The 18,940-nt window shown below is 44.2% G+C and overlaps 1 long non-coding RNA gene across 2 annotated transcripts in view; it reads left to right on the forward strand.

Annotated features, from left to right (window-relative positions):
- The window catches only part of LOC108177991 (uncharacterized), a 139,742-nt gene that overhangs the window by 49,041 nt on the left and 71,761 nt on the right, over positions 1 to 18,940 (forward strand). The gene's annotated exons all lie outside the window — the stretch shown is intronic.

Below are 18,940 nucleotides of genomic sequence, written 5' to 3' on the forward strand. Positions count from 1 at the left end.
TCTAGTAAGAGCACCCAGGCGGCTCAGAGGCAATAGATGCACGGTTATCTTTAGTTCTGTTGCGCACTGAAAGCAGAACTGCGAAGAACCAACAGTAACCCCTTGGGCACCTAGGGAGTTGCAGCTCTTCAGTGAGTACTCACACCAGTGGAGCCTTTAGCCTGGTCTGGGCTCTGTGCTGGAAATTCTCAGAACACCCCTACGAGAAAAATACCGTGAATAGCCTCCCATCTCTAATAGGGAACCAAAGATTCAGCACTGAGGTGCAACTTGTTTACAGTCACACAGTTCGTAAATAGCAGTGCTAGGATTCGAAGGACGCTTTGTTCGATTCTGTTCAAAGCCTGTGCTCTTAACCCCCGGGCATGCCAGGTCACACAAGTCTTTATGCATTGTTTCATTTTGATCCTCAGAGTGAGGTGGGCAGGGCAGAGGGGCCACCCAGTTTACAGAAGGGGAATAGTGAGGACAACAAAAGTGAAAGCATTCTCCGTGGTCAACCAGTGCACGTGCAGTAGAACTAGGACTTGAACCGCATCTTCCGACTTTGAGTCCTGTGCTATGCAAGAACACGGGGATGTTTTTTCGTTGTTGTTGTTGTTGACTTCTGGGATTCAATGGCAGACCCTGTATCAAGAAACCAACTAACCAAGGTTGCCCTTATTTGTTCAGGGTCTTTTAGAGATTAGTTCCTCCCTAGTACATCTGTTACATGGTGTTTGGTACTTGGATTTGAAACCTCAAATATAATATTGTTTTCACTGTTAATTCAACAGTCCTTCAAATAATTGGAGGAGAGAGGGGCTGGAGGGGATAGATGTTTTTAACAGGAACACTGCCAATTTAGCTGATAAAGCCGATATAATATCTCTTTGAACATTTAAATTATCCAGTAACAAGGAAGCTGAGAATTAGCTTATAAGGGTTGAGTGTAGGTATTGTGCATGTGAAATTTTTTTAAAAAACACTTGAGTTTTGAAAAATAAAAGTGGGCTGCCCACAGTTTCAAGAACAGTGATAATCAAAAGAGAGCTCTGTGGGGGTAATAACACCTTGTATTTTAAATACCGCTTGTCTCTGAAAAGCTGGAGGCACTCTGTAATCATTTCCTTATTATGATTCTCAAAACTTCCTGGGTCAAAAAGTTAGAAAGTTTAAATCTCAGCAGCCCAGCCTCAGTTTCCTCTTGGGGAATTTGAGGAGGAAGATCAGATCACTGTCCAGGAGCTCCACGCTTGCAAACACCTTCCATTCTCTCGGTCCACCCCTCCTCTTATCTCTACCGACCCCTGCCAGTCAGCTGTCCTCCAGGGCCTATGACACAGAACCACAGACTATTTTAATCAGAAGAGTTTCATACCAGTGAGCTGGAGTTTGAGCAGACAGTTCCTGGGGGGATGGGGTGGTAGTGGTAGGGGGCTGGGGAAGAGGTGGCAGGGTCTACTCTTACAAATTGTTGGGAAGAGGGGAGCTGTATTGTGGCACAGTGGTTAAACCAACACCTGGGATGCTGGCATCCCATATGAACGCTGGTTTATCCAGGCTGCTTCACTTCCAATCTAGCTCCCTATTAATGCACCTGGGAAAGCAGTAGAAAATGGCTTGAGTGCTTGGGCCACTGCCACCCACATGGGAGACTTGGATGGAGTTCCTGGCTTCTGACTCTGGCCTGGCCCAGCCCTGGCCATAGTAGCCATCTGGGGAGTAAACCAGTAGATGGAAGATCTGTCCCTTCTCTGTCTCTCTCTCTCTGTAAATCTGACTTTCAAATAAATAACTCTTAAAAGAAAATTGACATTTGGTAGTCTAGTCCAACCCTTTCAGTTTTCTGATGGAAAAACTAAGGCTCAGATTAAAGGAGTAATTCATTCAAGATCTCAGCTATTGGATGGCCAACCTGTCCTTGAACCCTGACCTCTGGGTACCACCAATCCAGAAGTCTTGGCAGGCTACCAGGTTGCTTTTCCTCCACTTTTACAACTTAAGTCCCTCAGCTGGGGGGGGGGGGGGGCTCCAATGCACCTGGCAGAAGAGAATCTTGTTTCTTCTTCTTCTTCTTCTTCTTCTTCTTCTTTTATGATTAGAAGGATTACTTTTATCTGAGAATACTTAAATAGACCATGCAGGAAGCATTAATATGTGTCATTTTCACCTAGTCCCCAAATGGTTCTCCACCTCAGCTAGGTCATAAAGAAAAAAAATGTAAGTACAAACACATACATAGACTTATATAGCTACTGCCTTCCAGTGAGTTCAAAGCCTATATATATATATATATACACACACACACACACAGTCCCCCTATCAGTTCTTGTAGGGGAAAGGAAGAGAAGCTATTGTCAACCTCATTTTGTATGAGAAAATCAAGGCAAAGAATAAACTGATCTTCCCACAAGTCATGACCTGAATTGGTGGTGTTGTCACGAGTGTCACCCTGTACTCCAGGAGTTAAGTCTGGCAAGGTGAGGATGCAAGCTTCAGAGTATGTCAGGGTGTGCCCTGGAGCCAGGGCCGCCGCCTCTGAATTCAGTTTCTCTGTGAGGTGCTTGGATTAACGCAGGACGCTGGCCTTTTTCTCCCTATGGCTCCTTTGTCTCTACTTAGAGATGATGTGTGCAGAGCTTGAAGTGAACAAGCCTGAGCTGCGAGAAGCCCATCTGAATGCGAGGTGGCTGCCTCTCATTTCCTTATCTCTGGCTATTCTGTCCCTTGAAGAGTGTGCAATGTCTGCCCTTGTGCAATAGCCTAGTTGGGTTTCCAAACCAAAGTGTGTACCAACTCTCAGGGCTGCCCCATCAAAGGAATCCACATCCCAGCTGCTGTGCAATACTGGGGCTGAAAATGAGAACGGGATGTGTTTATGTGGGCATGCGTGTGGGTAGTGGAGGAGTACGTAGTGTATACATGCTGTGGTGAGTGGTATGAGTGGGGCCCAAGCCCCAAGTCATGGCCATGCCCGAAGTAGTTCTGTTATTATGAGCCTTGCCACCTGGCCTCAAGGAGGCAGGCTAGGAACAAGATGAGGGTTGGCCTCTGTTAGAGGCTCCAGCAGTACCCTGGGCATTAGTAGTCATTTTAGGCTATTTTTGGCATTATTTCTCTCTCATTTGACCTAAAATGTTAGTTCTCTGGTTTAAAGTTACCTCTGAAGCCCAGTGTTGTGGCATAGCAAGTGAAGCTGCTGCCCGTGATGCCAGCAGTCCATTTGAGAGCAGCAATTAGAGTACTGGCTTCTCTGCTTCCAAGCCTGCTCCCTGCTAGTGCACCTAGGAAGACAGTGGAAGATGGTGCAAGTACTTGATCCTCACCAAGTGGAAGACCCGGATGGAGTTCTAGGCTCCTGGCTTTGCCCTGGCCCAGGCCTGGCTATTTCGACCATTTGGGGAGTAAGCCAGCAGTTGATGGAAGATCTCTCTCTCTCTCTCTGTAAATTGACCTTTCAAATAAATAAAATAAATCTTTTTAAAGAAGAACACTATCTCTGATATTGCACCAAGGAAGATACACAAATGGCCGACAAGCACATTATAAGGATGCCTAACATCTTTAGGCAAATGCAACTCAAAACCATAATGTGATACCATTTCCTTCTCACTAGATGGCTGTTATAAGAACAAAACAAAACACACAGAAAATAACAGTGTTGGCAAGGCTATGGAGAAAATAGAACCTCATTTATTGCTAGTGGGAATGTAAAATTGTTTGCCATGCGGGAAGCAGTTTGGTACTTCATCAACAAAAGAAATGTGGAATTACCACATGTGCCAGCAATTTTACTCCTAGTTGTATACCTCAGTGGGCCAAAAGCAGAGACTCAAAAAGATAAGTGTACAACAGTGTTCATGGTGGCATTATTCACGACAGTCAAGAAAGAAAAAAGCTAAATGGATGAATGGATAAATGAAATGTAGTATATTCCTACAATGGAGCAATATTCAGCCACCACAAAGAAGCAAGTGCTGTGGCTTCAGGATCATGCATTAGCTTGGCTTAGACTGGGATTAGAAATAAGGAAGAGACAGGGAGTAAGCTCCGCCCCATGATCTGTGCAGTCCTAGGTAGGTATATGAATGAGGCCCCCGGCCTGTAAGCTCCTTCTTTCCCAACTGCTGATTGCTCCTGCACTGTAAGAACCTCAGCTGCACACATGTGGGCTCCAGCCTCAGGACCAAGCCCCACCCGAGTCCGTAATCCAGCCCATCTCTGCGCTCTGCACACAGCTGCCCCCAGACTCCAGGGTGCACACACAGGATCGTGTTTGTCCTTCACAGGACGGAGTTCTTAGGAGTGGATTCAAGGTCACATAGGCATGGGATTCTGGAATCCCTAATTTATGTTGGGTGACATAGAAGCTGACCGTGACCCTGGGTGGTCAAGTTCCCAGGCTCTGTAGACCTCTCACCCAATGGAGAAGAAAACACCTGGAGAAATGCAGCCAGGTGCCTTCAATGTGCAAGGCCAAGGTGAAGAGCTTTGGTTTCTGCAGGTCTGAAAGAAAGACTAGATGGAGTTACAGTCAGCTGAGCCACCCATGGCAGAGAACACTTTGTGCACCACCTGATTCTAATTACAGTCTGAGAAACTTAGTACTTGCCCATTTTACAGATGAAACACATGAAAGCCAAGTGACCTGTCCAGGGTCACACTATGAGTAAGTGGTAGTGATTCTAAAGTGTGTGTTCTTTACAAGACCTTGTTGGTCTATGGGACAACTAGAGACAGCACCCAAAAACACTCCATGGATGCTTCTGGTGAGAGGTGGGAGTGTCTGCCAGCATCAGTTAGCAGGCTTTTGTTCTGTGTTTGCTGGATGGCATGGGAGAGCCTTTCACAGGCTTCCTGGCTTCTCCCAACTGTGCTGCACAGGGCCCACTCAGCATGGCGGGTGGCGTTCCCAACCGTGCAGGTTGACAGTCTGTCAGTGAGTCATAGCGCAGCCACATCTGTCCAGGACCACACAGCCTTCTGTCTAAACACTTCCACTCGGCACAGCTGTGCAAAAGGCACCCTCGCCTTCTCTGGTAAACAAGGCCGGGTGGTTACCTTGGTGTCTTTCCATCACTCTCAGTCTCTAAGGAGATTATCTCAGGCCAGAAGCCAAGAAGCCAATAAGCAACACAGGGAGATAAACCAAACCAGGACTTTCCTTTGCTAACTTCCTTGCTACTCAAAATTTCTTATTTTCTTAATGGTACCTTGGTTTCCTTGTTTTGGAAAGAGACTGGTAGGTGCTAGCTCCCTGTGATGTAGGGCTTTAAAATGTGTTATTACTGCAGCTTTTTTAATAAAATGCAACTCAAATTGAAAAGGGTAGAATGGCCTACCTAGGAGGTACTGCATTCCCCTGAGCTGTGGATTTTTAAACAAATGACGAAGACTTGGCAGCAGTATATGAAAGATGGAATAACTAGACGAGCCCTTGAGTATGTTTTTTTCCCATGACTAAATCACAAATATTCTTCATTATAAAAGAAGACAAATTGTATTAAGTACCATAAAGGGACACGTATTGGGCCATTGTGACAGATTGGAGTGGAGAAGAGATTTTTGCTAGCTGTGTGATCACAGGTGGCTTCATGGAAGGGACATTTGGGTTTTGACTACTTTGGAAAATATGAGAATCACGTTGTGCATTTGCTTGCTTGCTTTTTGAGCAGAAGAGCCATACAACTGCTTTAGTGCTGTTCACACATACTTCTGGGTCTATGTTTTCAGCCCATATGATAAGATTCTTTTCCTGGCCACCTGTGGATGGGGCCATGGACCAGTTCAAACAATGAACTGTGAGTAGAGTAACATCTGCCACTTCCAGGGAACATTTCATGATCAATGTGAAACTCTCTAGAGCCCTCTTTTATAACCTCTAGACCCTCTGGAGCTCTTCTTTTATCTCCTCAGCACTGTTTCAGAGAGTGGTGGATTCATTAGCCTGGTCTCAGAATGAGGAGAGTAATGATATGGAACCGAATCCCCAGCTGCCCAACAACGAACATGTAATGAGTGAGAAATAAACCGTAACTGCTTTAAGGAAACTGTAATGTTGGGTTTGTCTGTTGCTGCAGCACAGCCTGACTTATCCTGACTGATATGAGCAACAGGATCAGGATTGTATGTTAAAAGTGTTGGGCTTGCTGCTGTGTGCAAGAGAAGTTTCTTTAGGTGTAACTACAAACAGGAAAAATGGGAGCAGGTGCAATAGGCTGAGCACAGGAGGGAGGCCTGTGGCCAGGAAGAGGGCATGGAAGGCACAGATAGGTGACTTTCAAAGGACACTTAGGAAACAGGGAAGTCACAAGACAGAAGACCATAGATGGATCTGCAGAAACACTTCTGAATGCGTTTAGTGTCCTACTCTGTTGCAACAAGCCTGATTGCCAAAAACCATCTTTGGAAACTTACCCTTGCTTGATTGGACATTTACCTCTTTGGGACCAAAGACCTCCATCCTCTTTCCAGCAAGAGGCACTGCACCTAAATTCAGGTTCTGATGGGATCTGGCAGGAGTCTTCCATGCCTAGATGGGAGGATCTTTCCAAGGCTTGTCGGTGTCACACACTTGGCTTTCCTAACTCCTGTAAACATCTAAACCCACTGGCATATGAACACCTGTGAGCCAGGAGCTCCTGCAATCCACTCTTCTCCCGCATCAGTATGCTCTGATGCACGACCTTTGGAGAGGGAACACATCCCCATGGCAAATTCAGAAGGCTATCCTGGCCCTCGCGTGCTGTTCCTGAAAGAGACGGCCCCATATGCCAGTACCGATGACCTTTATTTTATAGGTTTTTCTACAAAAATTCTGTTCCATAGCCCGTGACTGTTGCATGACATGTGTGACAGAAGGGAATTCGGTGTGCATCAGAATCACAGGTGAGCTGGACTCTTCCAGTCCTCACACTGCAGAGCTGGGAGACCTGGCCTGCGGAAGGCCTGACAGATGTTCTCAGCCCCTGAATTAAACAGAAAGGTCAAGAACACCCAGGGTCAGAGTAAAATTCAATATCAAAAATGAAAACATAGCAACCCTCCTGGATCAGTGCTCCAGCCTTACAAAAATTGATTGAGTGCAATAAATTACCATTTTTGAGAAGATCAACATTGTTCAAGCCAAACACATTTCTGTTTTTCAACTCTAGCCTCTGATCTCTATCAGGAAGTCTCTGATGATCACCCAGCAAGTAGAACTTAACTGTGAGGTGGTACAAGGGGTTTTCGAGTTGATTTAGGGGGGCTCAGGTCCAGCTCTTTGGATAACACTTTAAATGGTAAATGGATGAGACCAGCGTTGTGGTGTAGCAGGTAAAGCCACCACCTGTGACACCAGCATCCCACATGAGCACCAGTGTGTGTCATGGCTGCTCCACTTCTGATCTAGCTCCATGCTAATGGCCTTGGAAAAGCAGCAGAGGATGGCCCAAACATTTGTGTCCCTGCCATCCACGAAGGAGACCTGGATGAACTCCTGGTTCCTGGCTTTGGCCTGGCCCCACCCTGCCATTGCAGCCATCTGGGGAGTGAAGCAGCAGATGGAAGATTCTCTCTCTCTCTCTCTGACTTTCAAATAAATAAATAAATCTTTTATTAAAAAAAAGTAAGTGGAGCCTCAGCCCATCTTGCTAAAATTTCTTGTGCCTGTCGTGCAATTGAAGCATGATATGTCAGTGTTAAAAATAGTGAAACATACTCTAGTTATTTAAAACATAGCGTAGGGGGCCGGCACTGTGGCGTAGAGAGTAAAGCCACCTCCTGCAGTGCCGGCATCCCATATGGGCACCAGTTAGAGTCTCAGCTGCTCCACTTCCAATCCAGCTCTCTGCTATGGCCTGGGAAAGCAATGAAAGATGGCCCAAGACCTTGGGCCCCTGCACCTGCATGGGAGACCCGGAAGAAGCTTTTGGCTCCTGGCTTTGAATCAGCTCAGCTCCGGCCTTCACAGCCAATTGGAGAGTGACCCAGCAGATGGAAGACCTCTTTCTCTTTCTCTCTCTCTCTCTCTCTGCCTCTCCTTCTCTCTCTGTGTAACTCTGACTTTCAAATAAATAAGTATTTTTAAAAAAACCAACACAGGGTAGTATTTTTATTCGAACTTTTCCATGACATATTGGAACTTGAAACAATTGAGGCAGAGGATGAGGAGAGAGAATTTTGCAGGGTTTCTCACAATAACTTCTGGGCATTGTCAAGGACATTAAGTGGCTGATGAAAGTGGTTCTTTGTAATGTCTCATTTCACTACAAAATGAAAGTCTTCCTTTGCCTTTCACGGGAGGTATCATTAGCGTTACTCCCGGAGTTGTCAGTTTGAGAGAGTGGGTTAGGGCTCATGTCAGAACTGATGAGGGAGAAAGGAAAAGAGAAATGATCCTGTGATGCATGGAAAAGAGCTGGAGAGGACGGAGTGGAGAAGTGGGAGGTCCAGAGAGGAAGTGTTTGCACACGGGAAAGAGAAATTGTTCAAGGGGAGGTACCTCAGGGCTAGGTGGTGAAGTGAGGAGGCAGGGGGTTGCGGTGGTCAATGCAAGATCCCTCATGGGGAAAGAGAACCCCAGTGCCAACCATTGGGGCTGTCCTCCAAGGGTGGGGCTGAAGCAGAAGTCTTGTGCTTGGGCAGGTGCCAAACGTGCGTGCATGGTGTTTGACAGACTGCGGTGTGTCTTGAGCGGCAGCGTGGTATAAGAGGCCAGGAGCTGAGACATCGTAAGTTCCTGTCTTGAATTTTCCTTTAATTTGCTAAAGCATAATGCATGCCAGCTATGGGTCAGACCCCCTGCTAGTGAATCCTTAGGTCAAATGAGGAGCCCCTGCCCCACCAGCTGTGTGCCAGGTATGTGTCACTGAAGCTCTCTGGAGAGGGTGGTTTGTGACATAGTCTTTGCGGAGAGACTGGTCTGGGAGAGAAGAGGGAAAGCAGGAAGGTGTCTGGGCTACAGGCTCACTTCTAAGTAGCCCATTAGAGATGTCACCCCGGGTGCTTCCACCCAGGCAGGGTAGAGAGAGGCCAGGAGTGTCCCACTTCGCAACTCCCTACACTGAGGGACCCATCTTAATGGAGAGCAAGGAAGACATCTGTACCACTAGCAGGCACGTGCTAGGGACATCTATTCTTCCGTCACTTGTCTTACCCATTCCACTGGGATAATCGTCCTCTCCAGTAGATGGGACCTGAGAGGAAAATGAGACCAAAACACATACAGGGGATGTGTGCAGCTCACTCTTAACATGTTCTAATGGGAAAGAAGTAACTAAATACCATTTACAAATTGCTCTCGTATAGAATCAGAGTTTACGAATTTCATTTAAAATACAATACCTTATCTCTGCTTGGCCATTAGTTTTTTTTGCTTATGATAATGCTGAGCACTCCTGCCTCAGAATCAACCCTTGGGACATTCGGATCTGGCTAAAAGGTCCATGAGAGTCTCACAGGCATGGAAAACAAACTAAATGAAAGATCCTGGTGAACAAGCCTCAGCAGAAGGAACAGGCCATCAAGGACAGAGGCGCCTTTCTCTGAAGGGAGGAAGGAACCTCCACTGTGATATGGCCTTGACTAAACAAGTTCAGAGTCGGTGAACTCAAGGGGCTTCCATAGCCTAGACAGCTCATAGCAAGAGTCTCGGGTGATTGCTGACGTCATAAATAAGAGTGCCAATTTTAAATCAACAACGGGAGTCACTGGGTACATGCTCCCCACGTAGGATCTCTGTCCTTAATGTGTTCTACTATGAAACCTAAAAACAACACTACTAGTCGAACAATACCCTATACCTTGTGCGGTTGTGTGAGTGCAGCCTGTTGAAATCCTTGCTTAGTATATATTAAGTTGATCTTCAGTATATGAAGGTAATTGAAAATGAAACTTGTTGAAGGGTGGAATGGGAGAGGGAGTGGGAGAGGGGAGGGCCACGGGAGGGAGGGAGGCTGGGGGGGAAGCCACAACAATACAAAAGTTGCACTTTGTAAATTCACATTTATTAAATAAAAAAAAAACTATAAAAAATGATAATGCTGAGCAACGGAGTTCCTCTAAACTGAAATGGTTTGTAGCCTTGATGTGATCAATAAGAGAAACTTGGCCACAAAGTGCCCTCCAGCTGTTAGAGCATCAAACCTGAACCGATATTGTGTGTCAGGTGCAATTATCTTTTATTTACCCATCGTCATCCTCTCCAACTAAATATAAGTGTGTGTGAAGAAGAGTCACAGATACAGATGGGCACTGGTGCCTCTAGAATAATTAAGAACCACTGAACTATGAAATATCAGTGTTCAAAAGTTCTGATTTCTCCCGTGAGGTACTTTTCATATTTTATTTTGATAACGGAATGCAAATGAACCCAGTAAGCCCTCCTCACCTGTGTTCTTTGCATGGTGGTACAACTGCATCTGTTTGTTAAAGACTCTTAACAAATACATAGCCCAGTTTAGATTTATACAAATCAACTACATTTGGGGAGTTACCAAAAAAAATTTGAAGATAAAAACAAGGCCACACTTAATTGCAGCTCTGTTGATTTTGGCTTTTTATATTCATTGTGATTTGTGACAGTGTATTGGTATATTCATTACCAAGAACTCCAAAGTAAGACTAAAGACTTTAGACCATTCTCCACTGCTTTCCCAGGCACATTAGCAGGGAGCTGTATCAGAAGTGGAGCAGCTGGGACTTGGACCAGCACCCATATGGGATGCTGGTGCTGCAGGCTGGGCTTTAACCCACTGCACCACAACGCCGGCCCCTAAGACTGGAGACTTTAAGTTTACGTTCTACCACTCATTGACTCTTGGGAATGGAGAAGTCACTTCCCTTGCTGGTCTTGCTGAAACTGGAATAACCTTCTTTCCTGGGCCTGTCTTACTGGTTTACAGAGAGGCTTAGATAAGAGAAGACATAAGATAGCTTTATGTGAGATCATGCAGACAAGGGCTGAGCATGACTGCCTAGGAGAACCCTGGAGAACAAGGGCCACATGTACCTGTGTCCTAGCAGGTGCACAGACCCCTAGAGCTCTTAGGAAAAGACAAATTCTGCTGTCATTTGTTCAGCCATTCTCTTTGTTCTAACAGCCATGGCTGTAGTTCGAAGTCATCTCACCTCTCCTGCTTCCTATATCTTGTATACATTTAATTTGACAAGCACTGATTAAGTAGCTTCTTTGCACTAGGCATTGTTACAGAGGCTACAACCCTGGATAAGCAATGTTCTTAATTAACACAGGTAATTCTAGTGAGAGGCAGAAGTACAAGTGAGCTCTTTGTTGAGGGAGAATATTTTTTGTGGGAGTAGGTCAGGGGGAATGAGAATAGAAAAGGTGGAATTTAAGCAGGCCTTAAGGGCCTGGCACAAATGCCCTGGGTGAGTGGTCCTAGTTGATGGATTGGCTGAGATATTCTTTCCTTTTTCTGACTCATGTTCAAATGCTCAATGTTTTGCAAATTACCAGCACACAATGGGTGTTGACAAAATGAGGAGGAAACTAATGAGCCAAAAAAAAAAAAATACTTTTTTTGGAGTATGGCTGGGTGGGTCAGATTAAAGAAGGTTTTCTACCTTCCTCCAATACCTGGGCTGGGTCACTTGCCTTCTGTCCTTGTCAGAACACAGGGCAGGCAAATCTGATTTGCCTTAGAGGCTTAGGAGTTGTTTGCTGCCTGGGAGGTCTCTGGAATTGCCTGCCAAGTTTCAAGAATAAAGCAACTTCCTGAAAGCACGCTGGTGACAGTAATGACTATCATATGAGAGTTGAGTTTGGGGACAGCAGCATTGGGAGCAACCATCACCGTCCCGTACAAGAAGACTAACCTGAACACCGGCACTACAACGAAAGTAAAAGATGATTAATCAAAGGTAGTTGTCTGATTTTTTTTTGTTGAGCAAGTTTCCTAGGGCTCTTTGCTTTAAGAAGGTTAATTATCTTCATAGACAGCTAGAATATTGGGGTTTTAAGAGGACAGAAAAGACTATGATAGCTCATCTGTAAATAATGATGGTGTGCTAATGAACCGAGAAAATAAAGTTGACTGGCTCAAAGGCTCAGTGTGGAAGAATAGACAGCAGGCTGGCTAGTGGCTGCGTTGTCAGGTAGCCACGGCTTCCTCTTTCGGTAGAGGTGATGTCTAGGGAGCAGACAGAGGCTTGAGAGTGCAGTGGTCGTGGTTTCAAGGGCATCATGGAAATATGAAGATAGCACTATCAAGGGTAGTCCATGCCCACAGCTTCACCCACTTGCAGGATAAATTCTGTGTTTGTTTTGGCTAATTGTGGATTTTTCGCCAAAGATCTCTCTTGCATAGAGCATGCTGCTTTATTAGTATGTCAAACACCCTTATATATTTGGATTCATTTTGCCCAGCTTACATGAGTCAGAGAAATACTGGATATCTCAGGATACAGGCTTGAACGTAGTGGAGACTTTAGGAGTGAGTGAACTGCCGTGCGGCTGTGACGTTGGGCCCCGGGTTCCTGGGAGAGGCATGCTGCCACTCTGAGACGTTGCCACGACTCTGCTGTCCCGTCACGTGATGCCTGTAGCTGCTCTTTAGGTCGCCCGGGCATTCCTGAGTTTCAGCTTCTTCTCACCCCTCTAGGGAAGCCGGGCAATAGACTGTGTCTGCAGACAACACAAGCTTCTGGGGTGTGCAGACTGTGACCTGAACAGAGCCCTGTGTTTGGAAGGTTTAGTCTTGTGTTCTGGGAAGACGTGGCCTAGTCTCTGTTCTAAGAAGAATTCTCAGACCAGATACTTGCTCCACTGAATCCCAAGCACTGTTAGACCTCCATGAAAGGATGCATTACCTGCTATTGGCTTTCTCTGCTCATTTGTCTCTCTTGTTTGATGCAGTTAACCTCTTGAGCACAATAAACAATTATTAATCTTTGTGTATCCCTGGAAACTTGCAGATAGTCCCCATGTAGTAGTTGGTCAAATATCTGTGTAATGATACAAAAATCAAACCAAAGGCCCAAAGTTAGTTGGTGGCACTGGAGCTGGAATCAGTCTCCCATCTCGCCACCTTGGGCCCAAGCAGTTGCACCAAGATAGTTAAATGGATTTTCAAATGACAGCTCTTATGGAAGACTGTCTTCTATTCTGTCTTTGTTGACCTGGATTTCTAAACCAGCAAAATTGCCTCTGCTCCTCAACTCTTCCTTGAAAGTCAAGCCAGTTTCAAATGAGTTCTGGGTTTCTAGCTGGACAGGTATTTTGCACAGGCTGATGAGGACTCAATAGGACTAAAAGAGGTTTAGTGTGGATCCCTCTTGCATCACCACTGGTGCATAGCTTGCAAGCAACAGACCTGAGTGAAGAAGACAGCACAAGTGGATTATGGAATAGAAAGAGTCGTCATTATTCTCCTTCAAGTTTATTTTTGGTTGCTACCTCAGTTATGTTACTTAGTAGCTGTGTGATCCAGTGCAAGTCACTCAGCCTTGATAAAACTCATCCATAAAATAAGATGAGGACATCCTTATTATTTCCATGGTGCCTTAATAGGAATGAATTTGAAAATGCTTATAAAAGTGCTTTGTAAAGTTATAAGATATGATGCTGTTATTACCAAGTAAACTTATTGCATCCTTGGCTTTTCACGAAACTCCTTCATATTTGAACATCCCAACTGAACATTGGTATGTAGAGTAAAAAGAGAGATTTGGGGCAGCTGTTGACTCCAAAGTGCCTTTTGTAACCTGAAAATACATATTATAGGTAGACCTTATGGTTGCCTCTGGTGAGAACAAAGTTGTCAGCTTTTATCTTTGCCCCATTTAGAAGTTGTGTATTACTTTAACTTCTTTCCGCCAAGTCCACTTCAAATTCAACACATGTTTACTTCTGACTTTGTACTGTATGCTAGGCCTAAAGCACGGTGTGGATCTTGTCTGAAGTCTTGTGAGAAAAACCAGACGCCAACACAAATAATTATAACCCATGATAGACCATAAAAGAAGTGATGACAATAGTCTTTGATAGTTTGGAAGAGGAGAGATGACATCTACCTAGGGGGCTGTGGAATGATTCATGAAGCCTGTCTATCTCTGGTCTTGTGGTTCTTGGATTGAGTCCCTTTGATAAAGAAACAGCTCCCCCAAGTTCTTCCAGACCTTGTGAACCAGCGCAGGGAATGTTTCTTCAGGAATCTTCCTCTCTGTCAGAGTCTGGGGATAGCACTGTTAGATGGTCTCCATCCTGTCCTCCTAGGGGTCTGAGTTCTGTGCAGCTGATGTTTGAGAGGTTGGCCTTCTAGAATAATGTTGGGTAGCCCCTAGGCAAGCCCCTCAGACTCTCAGTTTTCTCATCTGCAAAATGGACATAATAATACTTACTTCAAAGGAATGTTGTAATATTTAATTGGTGTTTGCAAAGCCTTCTGAGATCTACAGATGAAAGACCTCAGAGAAGAACACAACATGATTATTACAGAGGAGTTAATGCCTTCATCAGCCTTCAGGAGTTCTGTTTGTTCAACCTGTACTCTCTTTGGGGGTCACTGGACTATATTTCCAGACACAAAACGTTGTTACAGGAAGAAACAAGTGATTGTTGATTTCCTGGGCACCCTCTTGGGACTTTCTCAGTTCAGCACGAGCTCTAGGCTCTCTCCTGCTTCCTTCTTCTACCTTTGAGGCAGTGTTCTTGTCTAGCTCATGTCTGGTCAGTGTTCAGCCTGGTTGCACCCTGCAGCATAGTATGATGTGATCCATTAGTAGTGAATTTGTTGACTTCAGGGATTTAGTGCTTCCTGCTCTTTGAGCTATGAAGAGACTGTCACATCCTTGATTGTCAGTGACAGCTTCTTAGTCCCTCAGAAAACATCTTGCTCTTATCCGGGGTAGGATATCATTCATCTCTTCATTTTGAAAATGAGATGGATGTACTGATCTGTCATTCCATAGCAGGAAGAGTGGGACTCCACTGTGGTTTGACCATTTCCCTTGCCTTCATCATTGGTTTATTTTTCTTGGTCTTTCTTTCCTTTAGATGTATCAGCTATAAAATGGGGACAATAATCTTATCTTTGAATTAATTTTCTAAAAAGGTTTTCTTGAGAAGTTGATGAGATCACACAAATGAAAGGACTTTGTAAACTCCAATGCTGTATAGACACTGAAATGACCTGGACTATTAACTGATCTATAATGCAGAAATCCAGGGTTACGGTCGACCCCAGCAATCACAAAATTGGAATGACAAGTAAAGTGGTACAGATCAGCTCCCCTGTTGCCAAGTTTGGCAAAAGAACCTCATCTCCAAACTCTCTGTCTGTTGATCATCTGACCTCTGAACATCTGCTATAATGGGGAACTCACTACCTGCTGATAAAATCTAGTTCATGCATGGAGTTTTCTGATTATATAAAAAAAAAATCTTTTTATGGCTAAGTTGGCATCAATCTCTCTATAGCTTCCAGAATTGGTTTGCAATTCTTGTTCCTGGTTCCAAAACATTATTAAGCTCTCCTTCCCTATAGTGTTCTTTCAGATGTGTGAAATCAGAGATTAAGTCTCTCCTGGGTTCTCTTATAATGAACGAAAACACCCAGTTCCTCTCATTTTTCTCTTAGCTCTCTGTTCCCAGGCTTCTTGCCATTCCAGAGATAGGAGCATTGATTTTCTTAACAAAATGGGAAGCAAAGACTCCAGTACCAGCAGTTGGGCAGGAGGGATAGCTGGCTCTCTGAACATTCAAGGTTATATAAGGAAAGGACATTTTTTAATCAAATGGAGCAGATTCAGGTAGCCCAGCACCTAGGTCTGTCAGTGCCTTGTGCACAGTCAGAACTAAATGGATAAATACTGTGAATGACTATACACACTGAAAGGTGGGTTCTCCACCGTGGATAGTTTTATTCCTCCAGAACATTGTACTTTTGTATCTTTCAATACTTTCTCAGATGCTATATCACTATAAAGGGACAAGAAAACTTTCAGTTTCTTCTTCAATCCTAAAATGTGTTGAATTCCACAGAAGTTTGCTTTGGAGCCTCAGATTTCAGATGCACATGACCAAATAGGGTGTGAAGGCACACTGGACACTGGACGAGAGAGGGTGTCTCCCAAGTCTAGCCCTCTGCTCTTTGCAGCTCTTCCATATCTCTTCTTGTGGTTACAAAACTTTTGGTTCACAGCAGAAATGAGGTCCCAAAGCAATGACAACAGGTGGGACCGGAGTCACGGATCCAAGCGGAAGAGACATTGGAGGTCAACCAGGCTTATCCAGCGCCTGATGACTGATCTCCTTTACAACACTGGATTTGGATTTGGCCACTATTTACTCAGCTGCTGTGATCTACCCGGGACTTTGCTAGATGCTTTCACACAGTCTTAATCCTCCTTTCACGATGTGGGGAAGGCATTATATTCCCTGGATTCAAGATGGAGGTATCTGATGTCAACAGGACATCAAGGATACTGATCTATCCTTGGTCCTCTTTTTATTTTCCAAGGAGATGTGTTTTATTGATTAAATTGAGAGGAGTCTAGGAAATTCACAGCAAAGGTTTCCAGACTGAATTCTTTGGAGTTGGCGGAGGTATTGCAGCAGATCTCTAAATCCACAGGTGTGCTTGAGATAGCCTAGAGTCTGAAAGATGGTTTGTTTTACTGACATGTACTCGTTCCTCAAATGTAAGTGGATGCTGTTGTGAGTAATCAATTATAAATTTTAAGACCATGCTACTAAAATCCCAGTATATTTTATCACCTTATAGCATGTTAATCATTAAAATTTTTCATTAATATACTTTACCTTTTGACCAGTTACTGGGTTACAGAAAAATTGAGCAGAAAATACAGAGTTCTGTACACCTCCCACCAGTTTCTACTATTATTAACTTCTTGCACTGATATAGTGTATGTGTTACAGATAATACGTCAACATTGATACATTATTAATGGAAAGTCATATTTTAAATTAAGGTTTACTCTTTGTGTCGTATAATTTATGGATTTTGATAAGTATACAATGACAATTGATAAGAATACAATGGTATTCACTACCACAGTATCAAACAGAATAGTATGATTCCCATAAAACATCCCTGAATGGTATTATGCTTAAAAAATTCCCAAGGCCGGGTTGCCGGTGCTGTGGCTTAGAGTGTAAAACTACTGCCTGCAGTGCCGGAATCCATATGGGCACCACTTTGAGTCCCGGCTGCTCCGCTTCCGATCCAGCTCTCAGCTATGGCCTGGGAAAGCAGTGGAAGATGGCCCAAGTGCTTGGGCCCATGCACCTGCATGGAAGACTCGGAAGAGGCTCCTGGCTCCTGGCTTCAGATGGGCACAGCTCCTGCTGTTGAAGCCATTTGAGGAGTGAACCAGCGGATAGAAGACCTCTTTTCTCTCTCTCGCTCTCTGCCTCTCCGTCTCTGTAACACTGCCTTCCAAATAAATAAGTCTTTTTAAAAAAATGCCCTGTGCTCTACCAATTAATCCCTCTCCTCTACCTCCTCCCCTGAACCACTAGTCTGTTAGTTGTATCCAGAGTTTTATCTTTTCCAATATATCATATAATTACAGTCATGAAGTATGTAGCATTTTAAGATTGTTTTTTCCACTTAGCAATATGCATTTAAAATTCCTTTCTGTTTATATCATGGGCCAACAGCTCAATTCTTTTCATCACTGGATAATATTCTATGGTATGGGTACAAGGGTTTGCTTATCTATTCATTATTGAAGGATATCTTGGTTGCTTCCAAATTTTAGTGATGATGAATAAGACCACAGCAAACACTCATATGTAGGTTTTTGTGTGAACATAAATTCTTAACTGATTTGGGTGAGTACCAAGAAATGTCATAGCTGAATTGTATAGTAAGAGTATGCTTAATTTTTTTTTAAATGTTATTGATTTATTTGAGAGGTAGAGTTACAGACAGTGAGAGGAAGAGACAGAGAGAAAGGTCTTCCTTCTGCTGATTCACTCCCCAGATGGCTGCAATGGCTAGAGCTGCGCTGATCCGAAGCCAGGAGCCAGGAGCTTCTTCCGGGTCTCCCATGTGGGTGCAGGAGCCCAAGGACTTGGGCCTTCTTCTACTGCATTCCCAGGCCACAGCTGGATTGGAAGAGGAGCAGCTGGACTAGAACCAGCGTCCATATGGGATGGCGGTGCTGCAGGTGGAGGATTAACCCACTGCACTATGGCCGGTCCCTCCAGTATCATCCTTTTTTCTTTTTCTTTTTTTTTTTTTTTACATTTCAAAATCATGCTGATTTACTTTACTTAGTATATTCTAAATTGATCCTCTGTGTATAAAGGTAATTGAAAATGAATCTTGATGCGAATGGAATGGGAGAGGGAGCAGGGGATGGGAGGGTTGCGGGTGGGAGGGAAGTTATGGGGGGGGAAAAGCCATTGTAATCCATAAGCTGTACTTTGGAAATTTATATTTATTAAATAAAAGTTTAAAAAAAGACAAATAAAAAATCATGCTGATTTAATCAAATGTAGAATTAGGGATCGCTAGTTTTTTTGTTTGTTTGTTTTTTAGGAAACTTTTATTTAATATATCTAAAATTCAAAAGTACAATTTTTGGATTATAGCAGCTTTCCCCCCATAACCACCCTCCCACCCATAAACCATCCCATCTCCTACTCCCTCTCCCATCCCATTCTTCATTAAAATTCATTTTTAATTATCTTTATATACAGAAGATCAACTTAGTATATACTAAGGAAAGATTTCAACAGTTTGAGTGTGCTTAATTTTGTAAGAAACTGCCAAACTAGGGCTGGTGCCATGGTTAATCCTCTGCCTGCAGTGCTGGCATCCTATATGGATGCCGGTTCTAGTCCAGCTGCTCTTCTTCCAATCCAGCTGTGGCCTGGGAATGCAGTAGAAGATGGCCCAAGTCCTTGGGCTCCTGCACCCACATGGGAGACCCAGAAGAAGCTCCTGACTCCTGGCTTCGGATCAGCGCAGCTCTAGCCATTGCA

The sequence above is a fragment of the Oryctolagus cuniculus genome, chromosome 4, assembly GCF_051225735.1.
Source record: "Oryctolagus cuniculus isolate XC-2025 breed Fujian yellow rabbit chromosome 4, ASM5122573v1, whole genome shotgun sequence".
NCBI classification, from domain to species: domain Eukaryota; kingdom Metazoa; phylum Chordata; class Mammalia; order Lagomorpha; family Leporidae; genus Oryctolagus; species Oryctolagus cuniculus.